The sequence below is a fragment of the Sinocyclocheilus rhinocerous genome, unplaced genomic scaffold, assembly GCF_001515625.1.
Source record: "Sinocyclocheilus rhinocerous isolate Xijiao unplaced genomic scaffold, SAMN03320098_v1.1 scaffold818, whole genome shotgun sequence".
Lineage (NCBI taxonomy): Eukaryota > Metazoa > Chordata > Actinopteri > Cypriniformes > Cyprinidae > Sinocyclocheilus > Sinocyclocheilus rhinocerous.
In genome coordinates this window covers 369,360-391,429 of record NW_015664989.1, presented here as the reverse complement: position 1 = coordinate 391,429, position 22,070 = coordinate 369,360, and the positions used below count along the sequence as shown (strand labels likewise).

The 22,070-nt window shown below is 40.7% G+C and overlaps 1 long non-coding RNA gene across 1 annotated transcript; it reads right to left on the bottom strand.

The window, feature by feature from the left end:
- Window positions 1-217: 217 nt before the first annotated feature.
- On the bottom strand, window positions 218-20,620 carry LOC107730572 (uncharacterized). Its single transcript, XR_001638697.1, has 3 exons — window positions 20,562-20,620; window positions 20,197-20,212; window positions 218-231 (listed from the first exon to the last, which is right to left on the bottom strand). It is a non-coding gene; the product is annotated as an uncharacterized LOC107730572 (long non-coding RNA).
- Between the last annotated feature and the right edge of the window lie 1,450 nt (window positions 20,621-22,070).

Genomic DNA, 22,070 nt, shown 5'->3' with positions numbered 1-22,070 from the left:
ACCATTGAAATTCAAGAGACTTTTATAAAGCAAACCCTCAAACTATAAAGAGATGTCTGTTGAGTTTTTCAAAAGACAGCAACAAGATCCAAACATATCATAACAAATCATTAAAAAATTGTGTGTGCTACTGAATCACTCACCACACTGCAAAGCACTAGAAATCCCACTCAACTGCACAAATTGCATTGTTTGATTTATTTTATATATATACAATAAATGATTTTTTTACTTTCCCAGCTGAAAAGACCAGCTTAGATCAGCATTGGTTTCCATACTATTAATCTGATCTAATTAACTGGTCTAGCTGTTGTCTTTTATTTATTTATTTATTGTCTGTCTGTCTGTCTGCCTGTCTGTCTGTCTGTCTGCCTGTCTTTCTGTCTGTCTGTCTGTGTCTGTCTGTCTGTCTGCCTGCCTGCCTGCCTGTCTGTCTGTCTGTCTGTCTGTCTCTGTCTGTCTGTCTGTCTCTGTCTGTCTGTCTGTCTCTGTCTGTCTCTGTATGTCTGTCTGCCTGCCTCTCTGTCTGTCTCTGTCTGTCTGTCTGTCTCTGTCTGTCTCTGTATGTCTGTCTGCCTGCCTCTCTGTCTGTCTCTGTCTGTCTGTCTGTCTCTGTCTGTCTCTGTATGTCTGTCTGCCTGCCTCTCTGTCTGTCTCTGTCTGTCTGTCTGTCTCTGTCTGTCTCTGTATGTCTGTCTGCCTGCCTCTCTGTCTGTCTCTGTCTGTCTGTCTGTCTCTGTCTGTCTCTGTATGTCTGTCTGCCTGCCTCTCTGTCTGTCTCTGTCTGTCTGTCTGTCTCTGTCTGTCTCTGTATGTCTGTCTGCCTGCCTCTCTGTCTGTCTCTGTCTGTCTGTCTGTCTCTGTCTGTCTCTGTATGTCTGTCTGCCTGCCTCTCTGTCTGTCTCTGTCTGTCTGTCTGTCTCTGTCTGTCTCTGTATGTCTGTCTGCCTGCCTCTCTGTCTGTCTCTGTCTGTCTGTCTGTCTCTGTCTGTCTCTGTATGTCTGTCTGCCTGCCTCTCTGTCTGTCTCTGTCTGTCTGTCTGTCTGTCTGTCTGTCCGTCTGCCTGTCTGTCTGTCTGTCTGTCTGTCTCTGTCTGTCTGTCTGTCTGCTGGTTAATCAAGAGAGGGTTGCTGCTAGTCTACTAAACATATGTTGGTGGTCAACACAGGGAGTTTAATCACTAGTCAATGTCCACTGTAATTAGTGGCCTTCCAGTGTGTTTTTTTTTTTCTTTTTAATGGTCAGTGCTGAGATCCAAAGACAGAATTGCTGTTAAATAGTAAAATCTATTAAAAGCAAAAAAATGTTAACAGTTAAAACTTAATAAGCATAATTTTTTTCCTAAAACTATGCTTTATGTTTATTAAACTTTTATTTATGTTTATAATCTTTAATTTTTAATTGTTAAACTTTGTAATAAATAAACAAACAAACCAACTGAAAGGTCCTTAGGGGAACAAGAAAACCACCTTTCAGAACCTGCACAGTTTCAAACTAAAATCCAGCACACAATGATTGTGCAGCATCTGTGGAAAGATACGTCATTTTGCTTAAATGTGATATCAGCATATTTGCTTATGGTAGATGATAGGCATTTATTGTTTTCCTCTGTTATTAGGTAAGACAGTTAAAGTGACAGAAAACTGTTAAGGAGAGAAAGGAGAATAAAATATCTTGAGCTCATATGTGATGTCTGCTCTGATATTTAAATTAGAATTTTTTTATTATTATTATTGTATTTTTTTTGCATGCTGGTCTTAGAAATATACTGTAGGGTGGGGGTGGGGGGGGTGTTGATACAACCCAATCTCATGAGTATATGTAGCTGTTTTGGTATATTTGTCAAATTTGATTCATATGAAAACTTAAAGCAAATAATAAGCATACTGTAATGATAAAGCAAATTGTAAGCATACAAATGAAATTGCACAAACCTCCAATTCGCTAAAACATCAAATAGTTATGAATTGCATTGAGACTGTGTTGGTTGATAATAAAAATGCCAAAGCTAATGGTTTATAAAATGTGTCTGAAAACATTTCTCTCTAACTCTTACTTTCAGCCCCAGTTGCTGAAATCACCCTGCATTCTGACAGAGAGGAAATAGTGAGACGCGCCATGAACCTTTTGAACTCTTGAGAGACGTACTTGAACTGTTTGTGTGGAAGCTTGAATATAATCCATCCCTGTTGCATCTGTACTCTTCATCGCATGGAGAGAGTCCTGTGCGTAACCCTGATATCTCATCTCTCTGCCTCTGACCTGGTGCTCTGATGGGTTGTAACTAGAGCCTGCTTTCCTCTTTGGAGGAAGGCAGACTAATTTACTGTGGAGGTCCCACACTGTGGCCTACATTTCAAACTGAGATTTCCTTCATGGCTGTATCCTGGGGATACCCGAAAGAAACACAATGAAACGCAGAGGAGCTTTTCCATAGCAATGAGCTCCGCTAACCCTGCTAAAACTAGTTACTTAAACCAGAGTTTGATCTCTTAATATCTCAAAGGAGACTATCAATTTTAGGGTGGTTTGCTTTAAGAAACATATAGGCCAAACTGGTACAAGAGGGTAGCAAATTTCTACTCTCTGTTAGCCGTGTCACACACATGAACTGCTAATGACTGTAAGAGAATTTGTTCATAAAACAGCACAAAGCTGGATTATCTACTGACCTTTTGAAACTCACGCTGGCCAAATCTGATCATTTTTAGTTTGGGGTCAGGATTCAGTCAGTGTGTACTGTAAGTCTGCATTATACTCGCATCGTCAGACATTTGACTTTTGGCTGATCCACAGTGAAGTCTATTCTGGCTAATGTGTTCCATTCATCTCAGAAAGTCTGAATTTCTTTCTGTACACTAAAAAAATTGATGTAAAAAAAAAATGGTGAAATGCATGGCAGCACAGTGTGCCAAATGTTTAATTTTATCCAAAATAATGGATAAAAAACGTTTAAAAAAAAAAGGTCAATGACTGGCAGAAGCGGCTGCCAAACAAAACCTTTCAAATTAAGGTAAAATATCCTAATTGATATCCTTTTTTTTATGTTTTAGAAAAAACTCTGTTATTATACAGGTATTTCCTGGATTATTATTGTGAAACATTCTCTGTAAAACGCAAATCTTTTGTAGTTAAACATTAGCTAGCAACAGCATGCATGAGTTAATGTAACTATCACTGCATCAGCAACACAGTTACTGCCTTTAAATAAAGTAACATGCAGCACAACACCAGTGTTTCTTGGTCTTCTCCTGGACTGAAGCACAGGAGAGAAAGGAACAATTGAAATCGCATCATATGACCCCTTTAAATACCAACAGAACATTAAACACAAACATAGCCTATCTCTCTAGATCTCAGCAGCTTCACTTATTGCAGTCCAGTCTGACTTTAATTCTTTCAAACAAAACTTCTTATTGAGAATTAACTGAGGTTTAGATGTTGATGTTTTATTGGAAATAATAAAGTTTGAAGTCACTGTTGTGGAGATAAGCATTTGCTTTAGTTGGGCTCTTGACCCTTGACTTTTGAACATTAGCTTTTCTCCAGCTGCTGTAGCTGTGTGTTTCAAACGTGCATTTGTTATAGGAAAAATTGCTAAAGAAAATCTGATCAGATGATCAGATTCAATTATCATATAGTGGCCTGGTTCACTGATCTCATCCAGCGTCCAATACTGTATGTCCATATGTTACTTACATTGATAAATATCACATTATTGTAGCACTAAAATACTACTACATAAAATCCTGCCCTGCTTTGATATTTTGAAAGTTTTTTCAGTCATTATGCAGAATCATGTAGACTCACAGACATCTAGAGTCTGCGTATGAACAAAATATTCAGATAAACAGATCAACTCTGAACATCACAAAACAAGGTACTGTCTTGAGGTCCTTTGCCGATCCCGCCCCACTCTCTTCCCTGACGCAAAGAAAACATATTTTCTAATATATGAATGATCAATATATTAAACGACATAATGGTATATTAGAAATTATACAGAATAATATATTGTGTAAATATATTACAATATATTGAATAATACATAAGGAATTGCCGTTTTTCATATATTGAAAAATATGTGACAATATATTTTACTTATATATCACAATATATCTCATTTTATATTCAGTCAATTATATCCACTTTATAATATATAGATAAAATATGGTACTGCATGTGTAAAAATATATTAAACATATATTTACTCATGCAGTATATACACACGCATATGGAAATCTTATATTTAACAATAATTTATGTTATACATTTTTCATATTTTAAAATATAGCTAGTTTACAATAGTATAAGCACACCTGCTTATACTAAACACTTAGTGAACAGACTATCGCTGTGCTGAACAGTGCATTACCATTTACTTTTTAAATAAAGTAACATACAATGTAATGATGTTTGGCCAATCATCATCCATGACTCTTCTGCACAATGGTAACCCAACAAACTTACAAATACCAGAAACATTTACATTTCAAAATAATACAACACTAAACACTAACAGATATCCCCCTATATTAATATTGAGCAAAAACACATGAAATAACACTTAATTTTAACATTTTTACTCTTCTTTCCTCTTCTAGAAGCAAAGCATGCTGCATGGGAACCTGAAATCTGCTGTAACTCATTCAGTGAATGTGTGTTTATATGTGTGTACATACATTCACATTTATATGGTAACGTCTATGTGCAATACATACTCAATAAAAGATCAAACAATGAATATTTATTTTTGTCTTCATTTCTAAATATATTTGTATGTATCAATATATAGCTATATATTGTCAATGCATATATTACTGTATATTGAAAAATATAGGCACTAGTTTCCAATATATGGAAATGTATTATGCAATATATTGCATTATATTTTTGCAGTATATTACCATATATTTTTGTTTCGTATGGGTCCACCCAATGCTGTCCTGTCTGCTCTCTGTTGTCTTATCCAATAAAGGCATAAAAGCCTATAAATATAACAAACAAAAAAAAAAGTAAGTTTTTTAAGACGTATGAAAGCAATAAATCAGACTGGTTTGTAATAAGTGAAGATGCTGAGATCTAGAGAGATCTGTTAGTGTTTATTGTTCTGTTGCTGCCATGTTTTTTTTTTTATTACAGTGAATGTGTTTGATTGTAATATTTCAGGAAATACCTGTAAATTAACAGCTTATTTAAACAAGGAGATTTTACTTTAATGTTAAGGTTTTTGTTTGTTTGCCGGTCATTTGACCGTTTTTGCCACAGTGATGGTTTTTGATCATAACAATTCAGGAAATACATATAAAATGTTATCTTATTTTCAGCTGTGTTTTCGGCTTATTTAAATAAGGAGATTTTATTTTAATTCAATGGTTTTTGTTTGGCAGCTATTGTTGCCAGTCATTTGACCATTTTATCATCTAACGGTTTTGTTATTGTATTAATTACAGATTATTTTTGTCATTGTATGCACATTTGTATCTAATTTAAGAAAACATAAAAATACTGCATAAAAATCGTCTCAGGTTATTTATGTAACCATGGTTCCCTGAGTAGAGAACGAGACACTGCGTCCTCTAGGGGTCGCTATGGGGAACGCCTCGTCGTGACCCGTGTCTGAAGCATACATTGAAAAAACACCAACTCGTTGGCCGGCGACAGCCATGACGTCACTACCGGTGCGACTATAGTATAAATAGGTGCCGGGAGCACACATCATTCACTTCTTTGTCTGAAGCTTGCGTCCGCAGCATGGCAAGAAACCTAGAGGACACAGTGTCTCGTTCCCTACTCAGGGAACCATGGTTACATAAGTAACCTGAGACGTTCCCTTTCATGGGAACTTCGAACTGCGTCCTCTAGGGGTCGCTATGGGGAACGCCTCGTCGTGACCCATGTCTGAAGCATACATTGAAAAAACACCAAACTCGTTGGCCGGCGACAGCCATGACATCACTACCGGTGCGACTATAGTATAAATAAGCGCCTATTTATACTATAGTCGCACCGGTAGTGACGTCATGGCTGTCGCCGGCCAACGAGTTGGTGTTTTTTCAATGTATGCTTCAGACACGGGTCACGACGAGGCGTTCCCCATAGCGACCCCTAGAGGACGCAGTTCGAAGTTCCCATGAAAGGGAAACAGTATTATTGTAGAAAAAAATGTAAATTATGTTAAAAATGAATTGTCATTTATGTCATAATACTTAAAATAACAGCTGAGTAGTTCATTTAGAGATAATTTTACAGAGTATTGACTACAATTAAAAATAAACGAAGACAACCCCAAAAAATCAGTTGATTTTCGTAAAATTACTATTTTTTTAGAGTGTAGGAAAAAGTGCAATAAACGCCACTGAGTTCAGACCAGCAAGTTGTAAACTCAAACCACTGCAAAGTTAAATGTAGAGTTGCTATTTTTATTTTCATGTATGCAGAGCACAGCAAAGATCTTTAGTCGGAAGTTGGAGATATGTATAAGGAAATCCCAGCTCAGATTTAAACTGGAATGCAGCATAAGAACTGCCCACTTAGACAGAACAGCTAGCACCCTAACCAGTTAATGGTATGGTAAGCTAGCCTATTGCTTAGTCAATCTATTGCTTGGGTGATGTCCGATAAAAATTCTCTCATCATTTACTCACCCGGGTGTCATATGTTATTACAAACCCATAAAACTTCCTTTCTTTGAAACACAATTGAAGACATTTTTAATATTCTACCATCATCTTGGTCTCGGCCTATATTGAAAGTCCATGCAACCAACACTCTCAAGCTTCAAAAGGTTCATAAAGACAATTTAATAGTAATCCATGCGAATTGAGCTGTTTAATCCAAGCCTTCTGAATAAACTCTGAATCACTTTATCCATCTCATTTTTAATGTAAGGCAAGTTCCGCCATTTGTAACTTGAATTTGCGAGGCTTCCAGTGTCATGCGCTTCCAAATATTTTGCCTGTACAAAAACTGTCCATTATTCTACTTGCAAACGGGTATTTTTTATCATATTATTTTAATTTATGTATCACCTTAATCACAAACACACTGGTTTGCAGTGCAAATTGTTTTACAGTTTTCTGCATTTTGTTATTCTTCTATTTAGTCACCTATAGCTAATAAATTGGAAGTCTTGCAAATTCAAAGAAAATAGTTCACTTCTGCATTGCAAAATAATGTGAATATGACCAAAAGAATTAAATAATGCTTTTATTCACAAATAAATTTTGATCAATGCACATACAAAGAGCACATCAAATATGGTAAATGGAAGCTAAAATGTGCTTATATACTGTATGTGAATCACTGAGGCTAGTTCTCATGCATCAAGCACATTACATTTACATTTAAATGTAATGAATTAGCAGATGCTTTTATCCAAAACAACTTACAAATATGGACAATAGAAGCAATCAATCCAACAAAACAGCTACAATAAGTACTGTGACAAGTCTAAAACAGGTCATGTGGCAAGTTTTTTTTTTTATAATAAATGAATTATTAAAAGTAGATAGAAAGGAAATAGAATAGCTAGAGCTATTTATTTAATGTTGTTATTATTATTTTTTATTAAATTATTAATAATTTAAAGAAAACAAGTAGAATACAAAAAGAATATAGAACGCTATTAGTAAGTCAAGGTTTTTTGTGTTTTGCTTGTGTGTTTGTTTTTTGTTATTTTTTGTTATTTTTACTAAATAAAAAGAAAACAAGTATATAGAATAGACATAGAATAGCACATATGGATGAGAGAATTGTTTAAAAAATATCTTCACTTGTGTTTCAAAGATGAAGGGAAGTCTTATGAATGTGGAGCGAAATGAGGGTGAGTAAATGATGAGAGAATTTCCATTGTTGGGTGAACTATCTCCATTGTGAAATATATTTTAAAGAAATAGTTCACTCATAAATTTCTTTAAATTGTCATAATAACATGGTTCAGATTAAATACTTCAAAAAAGCAATTTCGTAGGATTTCTAATCAGGCACTGAATACACATTAAAAGATCTTTTAGTCAATAGAATCACTTTGGGGTCCACCAGTGCCCTATGTATTATAATAACATATTGCTATAGTTAATATAATAATATTGCTATAGTTTTAATTTTCTTTAAGCCAGTAGGTTAAGGGAGTAAAAGAAAACAAAAAGAATAAATGTTTAACAATTTTTAGGTTCAGTAATATTAGAATTAAATTCATTAAATTCAAGTCATGAATTAATATATTTTCATGATTAAGAATAAATTCGCCATAAAGATTTTTTTTTTTCATTTTTGTCATTCATAATCAGGCACCAAGCTGAGCAGAGATAAAAATGACTTTGTTGACCGAGTAGGATAAGATTCTGGTTGAGGAGTGTCATTCGTGAACAATCTGTGCGCAGTCTGCTGGCCTTTAAACCAAAAGCGCGCAAATTTGTGAAACAAAGTGTACAAAACCAAAGATGTTACACTGACGTGCCAAGCACCGTTTTGTCTTCAAAAACATGATCTGAGCTCAGATGTGCCGAATGCATGAACTAGCATGTCCATCAGCTTACACTGGAATGCACGCAGTATTGTGCCGGCTTGCCTCTGTAATTATTTTCTGCGTCCTCTCCAACTTCACAGATATGAGCATCTATCACTTGTGAAATGTTAGTTTGGATAAGTTCACTTCACTAATCAGGGTGCGTGTTTCTGAAGACATGAATTATGTCCTGCTTCCTTGAGATTCCTTAAGATAACTGACTGTGAGGCCATAAGTGACACAGAGCCTTGTAGCTCTTTTCCATATTTATAGAAACATACATCTCGCATTGCGTGCACGTTCTTGCCAAGGGCAAAGTTATGTACAGCTAAGCAGCTGTCTGCATGCGTTTGCATGAGAGACACGCCTTGACGTGAGCTATGTTGAGACGTAAAACATCTCTGACCAGAAGAACATTATTTTGTACATATCACACACCCTTCAATGAGGCAGTGTCACAGCCTCTCAACGTCTGCTGGGCTCTGGTAAGACATAAATTTGAATTGCTTCAGGTTTTGCTGTGAACCAGCACGGAGGACAGTGGATGTGAAAACTGATGAATATTTAATTTACGCCCTTGCATCTGGGAATTAAACAATTCTGTGCATCTGATTAAAATGTGGGGCGTCTTACATCAACAGTTGCATTTGAGTTTGTTATTCACAGTTTACCACACAACGGAAAAGATCTAGAAAATTAAACACAAGGGAGTAACATTTAATAGAAACTGAGAGAAACAGGAGGCGAAATGTGTTGTTGTTGTTGTTGCAATTACATCCAGATTACACAGGCCTGGTCCCCCATCTGCCACAGTCATAAGCATGAGTGGTGCACAGCTAGCCTAGGGGCCTCCATATGTACATGCTTCCCCTAAGTCGTTAAAATGAGCCTCACTACCTAACACTGATTACAGCCTAAACAAACACATACAAGTACAATGATTGTAATACTAAATTAATTCTGCGGCTGCATTAACACTGCAAGGCCTATGCACAGACCCATTATTTTTAGACGTATCATATGTTTTGTCACATCTGTTTACATTCACTTTAGACATAACTAACTGTACAGCAGCGTCGCAGTGTCGGACTGGCGAGCCAAAAGAGGAGCACCATGGCAGACATCAAATGAGGGATTCTCGTTGCGTCCGAAGGGAGCTGCGGCTCTGCTGCACTGGAAGGGAGAGTCCCTCTTGCAGCTGAATACGAGGCGCGGTTTGACGCATCAGATGGAGGGCTCTCACTGCAACCAAAGGGATCCTGCAGCTCTGCTGCACCGGGAGGGAGAGTCCCGTCTGCCGCCGAGTATGCAGCATAACTCAAACGACAGACGGAGGGCTCACACTGCGACCGAAGGTAGCCTGTGGCTCTGCGGCACCGGGAGGGAGAGCCCCGTCCACCGCCGAGTATGCAGTGTAACTCAAATGACAGATGGAGGACTCAAACTGCGACCGAAGGGAGCTGTGGCTCTGCTGCACCGGAAGGGAGAGTTCCTCTTGCAGCTGAATACGAGGCATGATTTGAAGCGTCGGATGGAGGGCTCCCACTGTGACCGAAGGGACCCTTCAGCTCTGCTGCACCGGGTGGGAGAGCCCCGTCTGCCGCCGAGTACGCAGCGTAACTCAAGACGACAGAAGGAGGGCTCACACTGCGCCCGAAGGGAGCCACGGCTCTGCTGCACTGGAAGGGAGAGCCTCGTCCGATGCTGAATAAGCAATGAGATTCGAAGCGACTGATGGAGGGACTCTCGCAGCATCCGAAGGGAGCTGCGGCTCTGCTGCACCGGAAGGGAGTGTCTCCTTTGCGGCTGAATATGAGGTGTGGTTTGATGCCTCGGATGGAGGGCTCTCACTGCGACCAGAGGGAGCATGCGGCTCTGCTGCACCGGAAGGGAGATTCCCGTCCGCTGCCGAGTACGCAGCGTAACTCAAACGACAGACGGAGGGCTCACACTGCGACCGAAGGGAGCCGCGGCTCTGCTGCACCGGAAGGGAGAGCCTCATCCGATGCTGAATAAGCAAGGAGATTCAAAGCGACTGATGGAGGGACTCTCGCTGCGTCCAAAGGGAGGTGTGGCTCTGCTGCACCGGAAAGAGAGTCCCTCTTGCGGCTGAATACGAGGCGTGGTTTGATGCCCCGTCCAATGCTGAATAAGCAATGAGATTCGAAAAGACTGGTGGAGGGCTTTCACTGCGACCAAAAAAAGCTGTGACTTACTGTATTGGATTTTTTTTAATATACAGTATATAAACTGCTGTAGTTGCAGCCCCGATGCAAAATGAGTGGCTGGAAACATTTTCTGCAGGTAAACCTGATTGAGCGAGGATCAGTTTTAAGTGTTTTTGGAACCAAAAAAGTGTAACGGGGTGGTTAGAGTCGTCGACGAAAAAGAGGGTCCAGAGGGGATTTAGGTTAAAAATATATATGTAGTGGCCTTTTCTTTCTTGGTCTGTCTTACTTTGTTTAATGAAGTAAGCGATAGTTTCACTATCAAGTATGGATAAATCAGAGATGGTTGGATGGAGTTTGGGGTTAAATTTAGAGGTAATTGCCAGTTCTAAGCATCTCAAAAACCGAAGGTCCTGGCCAAATTGCCCCCCTGGCCTTTGTCAATCATGGCCTCCTAATAATCCCCAACCACTTGATTGGATCTATGACTCTCCTCTCCACCTGTAGCTGGTGTGTGGTGAGCGCACTGGCGCCGTTGTCCTGTGGCTGCTGTCGCATCATCCAGGTGAATGCTGCACACTGATGGTGGTTGAGGAGAGACCCCCCCACATGATTGTAAAGCGCTTTGGGTGTACAACAATACACAATAAAGCACTATATAAATGCATATATATAAATGCAATAAAACATGGCATCGAGGGTACGAGCAGTATGGATCGAATGGTAGCCTGTGCAGAGACTTTGGATGCATTTTATAAGGATGTCCAAAGTTATAGGTTGTCTGGAATCTGGACTTGATGGTTGAGAGCGCTGAATTCCTTTAATTAGAAGACAAGTTTGAGAATTATTTATTTCGGGTAAGGGGAAGCCATAGATTAGTTTGTGAAAAAATTGAATGCCACTTAAGTAACCTTTAATAGACCCGGCTTGGAGGTTCTTAATGGAATTAAGGTAGGAAATAAATGCGAGGAGAGAAAAATTGGGAAATGGCAGGTTATAGGAGAGGTAAAATGCTTTGAATCATCTCCAAGCTGTTAGATATGAATGGATAGTTCTGGGTGAAACTACTTGGAGGATAGAATCGAGTGACACGTCGAGGAGAGGGATGATTTATGGGAATATGAGTTGCGAATAGTGAGGTTCTAGGGTTGGCGATGGGTCCGCCTCTGGAGCCAGCGCTCTGAATTTCTGAAACATAAAACGAGAGAGAGAATCAGCAATTCGATTTTTTGATCCGGGAATGTGTTTAGCAGTTCTAATAAACTGATCACATGCTGAAATCCAGATGAGACATCTTAGTAGTGGTATGAGAGCTAGGGAATGAGAACGGCCTTTATTTATACAGTGAACGGTCGCTTCGTTGTCACAGTAAACTAAGATGCTGCTTGACATCCAGTTTTTTCACCACAAAAAGGCAGCGACGACCAGAGGATAGAGTTCGAACAGTGCTGAGGACTGGGGAGAGTCGAGCATCTGGGGGGGCCATGGAGACGCGAACCAATGCCCTTGGTAAATTTGAATTAAATGTTGTTTAGCCAAACAAGGATTAGATCACGCAGTGACATGTAAAAAACAATAGTCAGGTCATTGGCACCCTCTGTAGGCTTTTAATATAATGCTAATGTACATAATATTGTTTATAATACATTATGTTAAGTTTTGTTTAACAAAACCATATAGTTACTTGCTTTGATACTTTATTTGAACCAATTATTATGGCTCGGGGCCAACTACTATCGCCCCATGGACCTCCCAGACACCAAGGGACTATGCTGGAGGGAAGCAATCTACCGGTGTCTGGGGAGTGTCCAGGCCTGAGCCAGAACCAGCCCGCCAGCGGTTCCTCGGTCAAGCCTCACTCAAGCCCGCTGACCACGCCTTTCACCCCAAACCTAAAGGGGTATCTAAGAAGGAGAAGGTGGTCGGCTACAGCCCCAGAGCTTAGCCCACGGAGGGCTCCTGTTCCCGAGTTTAGCCCACAGAGGGCTCCTGTTCCCGAGTTTAACCCAGAGAAGGCTCCAGTCCCCGAGTTTAGCCCACGGAGGGCTCCTGTCCCCAAGTTTAGCCCAGAGAAGGTTCCAGTCCCCGAGTTTAGCCTAGAGAGGGCTCCAGTCCCCGAGTTTAGCCCAGAGAGGGCTCCAGTCCCCTAGTTTAGCCCAGAGAGGGCTCCAGTCCCCGAGTTTAGCCCAGAGAAGGCTCCAGTCCCCAAGTCAAGTCCAGGGAGGGCCACTGTTCCCGAGTTAGGCCTACGGAGGGCCTCTAAAGACGATATTCTCCCCAAGGATTTTTTTTGGGGGGGTAGTATGGGTCCGTCCGTAGTGGCTGGGCCGAGTGGCGAGGCCAAGGCCATGGAGGCCGTCCAGCAATGGCCTCCTGAACGGTCTGATCCGCCATGGCCTCCTGAGTTCCCTACTCCGCCATGGCCTCCTGAACTGTCTGATCCGCCATGGCCTACTGAGTCCCCTGCTCCTCCATGGCCTCCTAGTCTGCCTGATCCGCCATGGCGCCCCGAACTGTCTGATCCGCCATGGCCTTCTGAGTTCCCTAATCCACCATGACTCCCCAAGCTCCCTGTGCTGCCATGGCACCCTGGACTGCCTGATCCGCCCTGGAGGTATTCCTCGTGTCCCAGTCCTGCACCAACCTCCAGAGCGCCCACCACCGCGCCTTCCGGGAGGAGGGAGTAATGTCAGACTCTGTTCCGTGTTTCGTGTGTGTTTTGCTCCCCCACGTGCTCCAGGTTATGTCCATGCCCACATTTGGTCCTTCCTGTTTCCTGTTCCTATTATGTTTATTAATCCCAGGTGTTTCTCGTCTTCCCCTCGTCATGTCTTGTGTATTTAAGGTGTTTCCTGTTTTGAGTTCTCTGTCTGGTTTTGAACGTCGATCCCCGTGTCCTACGTGTGATTCCTGTGATGTCAATAAAGACTGTTAATCCTGATTCTCTTCCGTTCTCCTCGTTCCTCGCTCCTTGTTCCTCGCTCCTCACCGTAGGCACACCGTGACAGTTATTATATATGTATTTTAGGTCATTTTAAAAGCTATTGTTGATAAGGCTATTTTATTATAACTCGGTTACCAACTTAATTGTTAGTGACGGCCCTAGATCAGAGGTCTATGTCCACACCTGCCAGGATCTGTGCTCAGATTTTATGAGCCACTGGGGGTGACTCTTGAGGCGATGGCATTTGTTGGAACAGGCCTTGATTTTGAATGAAGTAGAGAGCTGTGAGGGAAAGGAGCAGGGGCCGCAATTGTCAGCAGAGGCAGCCTCATGCTTAAAATCGGCCTCTGGGCTAGTGTCTGCTATGGGAGCTGGAGGCCACTGAAAAGAAAAAAGGGTGTTTTAGTAGCGGGAGGAAAAGCCTGAGATGTGTGGGCCTGAGTTGCAAGCGGAGGCAGCCTCACGCTTCCTTCAGCTGCTGTAGGCCATGGGAAGGGAGTGGGGTTTGTGACATACTGAAGAGCCTGTGTAGCCTGCACAGCTAGCGGAAGCAGCCTCAGTAGCATGTGCTATGGGAGCTGGAGACCACTGAAAAGGAAGAGGGGTTAGAAGTATCAGGAGGAAAGCCTGAGAAGTGAGGGCCTGTGTTGCATGCAGAGGCAGCCTCATGCTTGCTTCAGCTGCTTTAGCTGTAGGCCACGGGAAAGGGGAGTGGTTTGTGACATTTGGCGGGAAATGTTGAAATGCCCGTGTAGCCTGCAGTTTTGCTAACTTAGCAATTTTGTTGCTAACAACTTCTCAGACTACCATAGCAACTTGTTTTTTAAAGCACTAGCAACGAATTTAGCTATTTAAAAAGTATTCAATAATTTAAAAGTAGGGTGTGAGGAGCAGCCGAGTCTGGGGCGCGGCCCAGGCTTGCTGACGGCCTGCTGCGTCTTGAAGCTCGAGGGGAGCCGGAACTTGATCTGGAAGACAACGTAATTTTGAATGAAGTAGGGAGCTATGAGGAAGAGGTGCATGGGCTGCAATTGTCAGCCGAGGCAGCCTGACGTTTAAAACGGCTTTCGGGTTAGTGTCTGCTAGGGAGCTGGAGGCCACTAAAAAGAAAAAAGGGGTCATTAGAAACGTGAGGAAAAGCCTGAGATGTGTGGGCCTGAGTTGCAAGCGGAGGCAGCCTCACGCTTCCTTCAGCTGCTGTAGGCCATGGGAAGGGAGTGGGGTTTGTGACATACTGAAGAGCCTGTGTAGCCTGCACAGCTAGCGGAAGCAGCCTCAGTAGCATGTGCTATGGGAGCTGGAGACCACTGAAAAGGAAGAGGGGTTAGAAGTATCAGGAGGAAAGCCTGAGAAGTGAGGGCCTGTGTTGCATGCAGAGGCAGCCTCATGCTTGCTTCAGCTGCTTTAGCTGTAGGCCACGGGAAAGGGGAGTGGTTTGTGACATTTGGCGGGAAATGTTGAAATGCCCGTGTAGCCTGCAGTTTTGCTAACTTAGCAATTTTGTTGCTAACAACTTCTCAGACTACCATAGCAACTTGTTTTTTAAAGCACTAGCAACGAATTTAGCTATTTAAAAAGTATTTGGCGACTTTTAGCAATTTTTAAAAAGTAAAAAAATTATGAAAAGACATGCTTTTTCTCTTAACCACACAAAAGAAGAAAGTATTGAAACAGCTAGCCAGCCAAGCAGCACATCAGCTGCTAGAGACTTGGAGAGAGGTGCCTAGCAGTATGCACATCACAAGCGAATTAGGTTGCTAATTGCACTTGATTGATTGCCTAATGGATAGAGAGTCGGACTTGTAACCCGAAGGTCACAGGTTCAAGTCTCAGGTCTGGCAGGAATTGTAGGTGGGGGGAGTGAATAACCAGTGCTCTCTTCCACCCTCAATACCACGACTGAGGTGAGACCTGGGGCGCAGCCCAGGCTCGTTTGAGGCCTGCCACTGTGACCCAACACTCGAGGAGCCTGGTCTTGTGTGGGACAATGGTGGTGTCGAGCGAGGCGAGTTCGGGGCTTTGCTCAATCTGTTGGCCGCCTTGGCGGCTAGAGTGGATATAGGGGTGAGGTTGGCTAATTTGCAGGGTGACGAATAGATCGTACAGATTCGCTTTGTTTACCCTCCGCGTAAACGGTGCGTCGGAATTAATCAGCGTTTGCCTCAGGCTTAAACTTTCCAGACGGTCCACTTTCCGATTGGAGGAACTATTGGCATGGCTGAATGATACAAGGATGTCGGGGAAGAAATTGGAAGTCTTGCCAGTGGAGGCGAGGTTAAGCCTCGGCGTTGTGGAGAGCGTGTGGCTGGTCGAGCAGAGCGGCAGCCGCGATGAAGCCTGGTGCTTGCAGCAGTGACTGGCGGAGAAGGAGTGATCCTAGGGTCGGCAGATTGCGACGGAGGACCTGAAAAATCCCCAGTACAGGTCTCGTCGTTTGACAGAAAAAGTTGAGTCTGTGATATAATGGCCAAAGGAGTAAACCGAATGCCGGAAAACTGTCGTAGGATAGAGGTAAGTAGGCTGCATATATATATATATATATATATAAGTATTGTGCTAGTTAAGATGATTAGTTAAACGAGTTACACCTGAGAACAACATTGAGAAATATTGTCACAATTTATAATAACTGTTTTCTATTTCAATATATTTTAAAATGTAATTTATTTGTGTGATGCAAAGCTGAATTTCATATGATGTCACGTGATCCTTTAGAAATCATTCTAATATGCTTAAGTAACATTTTAATACTTAAGAAACTTTTTATATTTCCTATTCCTAATTATCACTGTTGCAAGTTGTGCTGAGTAATATTTATGAAGAATATTTTATTTGATCAATAGAAAGTAAAAAACAGCATTTATTTGAAACAGAAATTTCTTGTAACATTGTACATGTATTTACTGTCACTTTTGACCAATGTAATGCATCTTTGCTGAATAAAAGTAATTATTTCTTACAAAACTTAAGATTGAGAATTCCTGAGACAGCAGAAACAGAATGAGGGACAGCTAGCAGATACTATACTGTCAATCTCATACTGGTTCCTGTAAAAGCGATCAGAACTTACATGAGTGTGGAAAGCACTCAGCAGCAGAAGAGAATACGGCTGGTGCTGGGGGAGATCAGTGCTTGTTTATTCTGCCTATAAGAAGGATGGTGTACATGTGTGCTCTGAGGGTTTCACATCAGATGGTTTCCACATCAACTCCCTGGACCATCCGGTGAACAGCCATCCTGACAGGCAGATACTGTAGTGCGGTTTGGAGATATTGAGGATGACCGAGGTGAACTGTGGGTAATAACACGCACTCTGAATGAGCATCTGGAAAGTGTAGATAACATATACAAGAAAAAAAAATTTGTTCTCTGTATCTGATTTTTACCATGGGCAACTACATTCTCAAATGTTTTCTAATTTGAATCACAGACCGAGTTTGGATATTCTTGTTCTTTTTATCTGCAGTCCAAAAAAAAAAAAAATGAAAATCACATAAATTCAACAAATGAACACTAAAAAATACAAACGTATTTTATTTTAAATTCAACCATTTTTATATATATTTTTTTCAAACTCTGCACCAAAATGCACACTGTAAGCAAAAAGAACAGTAGAAAAACAGAAAAGGTAATTTTCTACTATTTAAATATACAGAAGGGTTAGGGTTTGGCAAGGAATATGGGCCATATTTTTACAGACTTTTAGAGTGCAAGGGTAGTTGCCAGGATGAAATGAAATAGAAAAAAAGGTCAGACTGATTGCTTAGAAAACAAATAGCACACATCAAATATGCTGCACAACTTGAGCAACACTAAAAGTGATAAAGTAAAAAATGATAAGTAAAAAAAAAAAAAACTATATATCCACCTACACTTTATCTTCTGCTGAAGAAGGTAACAATGCAGCATTCAGACATGGGCAAGAAGCCAAATTCCTGCTGCCATGTTCTCTCTACACTGCACAGTTCTTCCACCAGAATCCTTTCTGTGATGCACCTTCATCCGTCTGGACAGCTGCAAAAACACAGCGCTGGCCAGCCATTGAAGAATGCCAGGTAGGGCGAAAGAATCATAGTTCCTGATGGAGGCTTGTCTAATGTTTGATGTTGGTATTATCTTTTGACAGCAGATCTCAGAATGAGTTGATTACACAGATTCCAAAGCCACTGGGATCCATCTTCATGTTGTAATGAAGCATATGCTTTAGCTGGAATCTTGGCCTGTCTCTGAAGACTAACAGCCTGCCCTTTCGGCAACTCATTATATAGAAGCAAGACTCATTCATCCACCAAACCCAAAATGACTATGAGACTAAATATACTGGATGGTGCAAAATTGTTAACTAGATTTTTACATTTACTCTACTCAACAAGCAAATGAAAGTCATATCGGAATGACATTAGTGTGAGTAATTGACAGAATTGAATTTTTGGGTGAACAAACCCTTTATAAAGCACTGCTAATGACAAAGAAATCTCCATTTTCTTGATCTTAGGAATGTTGCTTGCATTGATCCAATGCATTGTGCCAAGTCTATAATTTCTTTTGAGCCTGGTTGTTAATTAAATTGGGTAATTCAGCCCATAAAAACAACATTCTTTGCTATTTATGAGTTTTGCTTTTTTAGGAGAATCCTGGCCTTATCTGAGAAATTCTCCAGTAAACTCCACGTGTGCACTATGCTAAGCCCAGAAGAGCCCTGCTTAGTTCAGTTGTCCTCTGACAGCAGCCATAAAACCCCACCTAAAGCACCGCTATTTCATTTAGCATGCATGCTATCAATGTTATCATGGGACTATTATCTTTAGCCTGCTGCTCAACCCAATATACAGTAGATGCTCATAAAAGCTGATGGGACAGTTCTTCCGAGACATCCAAGCACATCCAAGAGTCTTCATCATCTTCAAGACACCAGTAACCTCAAAATCACCTTTCGAGAGATGTTCCACAACATTTCCCATCTCTCTTGCCTCTTCTCTCTCTTATGGAAGCAATTATCATTGGCTCTTCCCCTCAGCTCCTCTTGCACTACACACAAAGCACTTTTCAGGCAAGGACAGTCACGCTCAGCAGAGGTGCTCGGGCGGTAATACAAGGGGTCTTGCCCCTGTGAGGCAGGTGGAAGTTATTAAAAGTGTGCAGTTGCCAAATCCGTTCACAGTTTTCATCTTGAAGTGATGAAGTGTCGTATGCAGGGCAACACCTGTTGGCACACCTACTGAGGCATGGGAACAAGGCGAGGGTTTTCTTCCCTCGGGACCTGGAGGCCTTGGCATGAAAGACATACTAAAATATGGCGAGAGGTTCTTGGTCTGTTTTTGTTTTCTGGGTTTGATAAATTCATGCATGATTACTTTATAGAATATTAAGTCTGCTCAGTTGTATGACACAAACGTAACAATTAATGTTTCCTTCCTGCTTTGGTTAGGTCATTAGCAATCACCGCAATGATCTAGAATTATGTTGGCACTGTTTTTAATGCTTGAAAAATGTATCTGTGCTTTGAATAATTCCTTATAAAAAAAAATGTCACTGGATTTAATTTCTATGCAAGTAACTCCATCTGTCCTTGATCCTTCGCTCTCTGCAATAAAACTGTGGAAACACTGCACAGCTGATGAATGAGCTATCAAAACCGACAGATGGAAAGCTGTTTTTATTCAGCAAAAATTATTGTATTTAAGTGAACTTGGCTGACTTTTTGGCAATATTCTCAACTAAGGACCCAAAATTTAGAGTATACAGAAAGTTAGAGTATGTATGCATGCATGGAGAGTCTGAGTTACAGAACCCAGATCCCAGAGAGATTTACAGGCAGTAATGATGGGAAGAGCATGACAGCCCAGCAGCCTCATCAGACCATGGATTATGTTCTTTTGGAAATGCTCGACAGATCACCCCAGCTGTCCAGACTTATCATGCCAAGAGTTGTCCTCCTGGCTGGGGTCCACTGGCCAGGAGAGAGGAACCAGCAGCTGGTCTTTGTTATACATATTTCCATTTCCACATTTCTTCAAGAGAGGAACCAAACCACCTTGTTGAATCTGGGCTAATGTATGTTGCAGCAAATGAGATATGTGAGTTGCGTAATCGTGAGGCCATTTTAGGAACTTTTTATTTGTATGTTAATAAGTCACAACCTTGGTGTTGCATAAACCTCAGTGGTTGTTATTTCCACCATTAACCTTGGTGGTCCACACAGGACAGATGCTTTCAATTCGCCATTAACTGAGGTCACATGGAAACATGAAAAGCAAGTAATGGGGCATGTCTAAAATGCATGTGCAGCGTTCAGTTGATTGATTAAGTTTACTCTTTTTAACTTGTGCAATTGAACTGAAAGTATTAACAGTACATATTCAGTAAATTTTTCAACAACACTGAAATAAGAACGTGTGACCGCAACCCGAGCAGTCACAAGGAAGATTCACACCGAGATGTCAACATGGTAGCGATGTTGGCATCCAAAAATGTGTTTATTTAAAGCAGTTTATTTTAAGACCATAAAAACAAAGGTTATTAATAAAAAACAGTTTAAAAACTAGAACTCTACTAAACGCAACACCAACTCCACTCTACACTAATGAGGCCTGAGTTTACCGCACTCAAGCAGCACTACAATAACCTTGTTTGACCTTGTTTCCTCATAATCCATCCACTAGTTCCCTTGTGATTAGTGACAGCCATCTTGTTTATGCATCGTTCCTACCATGGATCGCGGAACGAACCAAAGGGAGGGGGGATTGGGTAGCAGAACTAATTTTAATATTAGAAACAGTAGTAATATTACCTATAAAATACTAAATATATTACCTACTAATGGTATTAGTTAGTTGCCACATATATTAGCATATGTATTTTTAAGCTATGATTCTCCTACGATTCTGAAAACAAATCAGACAACCAAACCGAAATATGAAATTTACTTGAGTTTCTGACAAAATGTCTTATTAATGTTATAGTAAATGAGTCTATTTAAAAATATTTATTAATTTAAATGAATTAGCCTAATTATGTGGGGGGGGGAAATCATTTTAAATAAATGAAGATAAATGAAGACTTGTTTCATTTTGAATCTCTTGAATGAATGATTCAGACATCAAATACATTTAACACTCACTGTTCGCCACCTGCTGGAATAATGTAAGACCCATTTTGATCGCGGCTCCCGCAACATCAGAGTCTACATCCGGACTTTAAACTTTTATCAATACTTTCGTTATTATTTAATGTTTGCAACAAAGAAATGTAGCCTACTGTGTAAGTAGACTGTTTGTGAAGCTGTTTCAAACAAAGCTTTACATGATGAGCGCTGCTCTCTCTGGATTAGCGGCTGCACAAAAGCAGGTTTAAATATTCCGATGTGATTGTGATTTCAAAGGTTTAATAGACATAGCAGAATCACCGTCATTTAGGAATAAGATCGCGTGTGTTTGAATCAAGATCGCGATCTTTTAATGATTAAACATGCATACATAGGCTAATATACGGCTCATACGTATTTTTCTAGCCCATGTCATATTTGTACCAGACCTTAAAAGCCCTATTTATATTTCTTCATCATTACACATAAATTAACTTTTGTGGATTATTTTGCAGACTACTCTAAATGTGTAATTTTTATTAGCCTATGCCACAGCCCTCCAAAATAAATTTTTTGCCCTCATTTTGGGAAACATTGCTCTACATATTAGACTGAGATACTGAGACATCTAAAGATGATACATCACCTTAAAATATTTTCACGAGTAATGACTGCATTATAATACATGATGATAAACCTCAAACTTGCTAATGTAGATCAATAAAAATAAGCTGCTGAAAAGAAAGTCACTTGGGATTTATTGAAAACAAAGTAAATATGTAAGAAGGGGGTAAAAGATGGAGAGAAATGAAGCCCAGTAAAACACAGAAGCATTCATTCTCAAGTCTTCATGTGTCTTCTGCAAACAAATATTAACCAAAGCATTCAAGCAATATGGCCTCCCTTCAGGACGTCCTTCCATCTTCTTTATCGCACAGAATTGCTCAAAACATTGCCATTAATCCACCTTCCCTTTGTTTGGATAGCTATAAATACCGCTTGATGTTTCCATCAACCCCTTGGAGAAGTTTCCCCTTCCACACTTCTACAGGTTGTAAATGAACTTGCCACACACTTGAGAGCAGACAGAATTGATGATGCATCGCTTCTATGGAAATTAATGAGCGTCTGGTAGGAGAGTAATGGATGGTCCTCAGTGAGAAGCTAGTGAATTATCAGTGCTTATTGCCCAGAGCTAAGCCATCAACTCCAGAGTCCTGACAAACCTCGGAGTCTGTCTCTTCCAATAATGTTGTCCAGCAATCTCTGGTCTAATTCGTTGATTAAACTCTTGATTCTCTACTGCTGGTGATAAGTAAGACCTCAGACATAAATGAAAGGTGTCTCGTGCAAGCAGGCCCTGG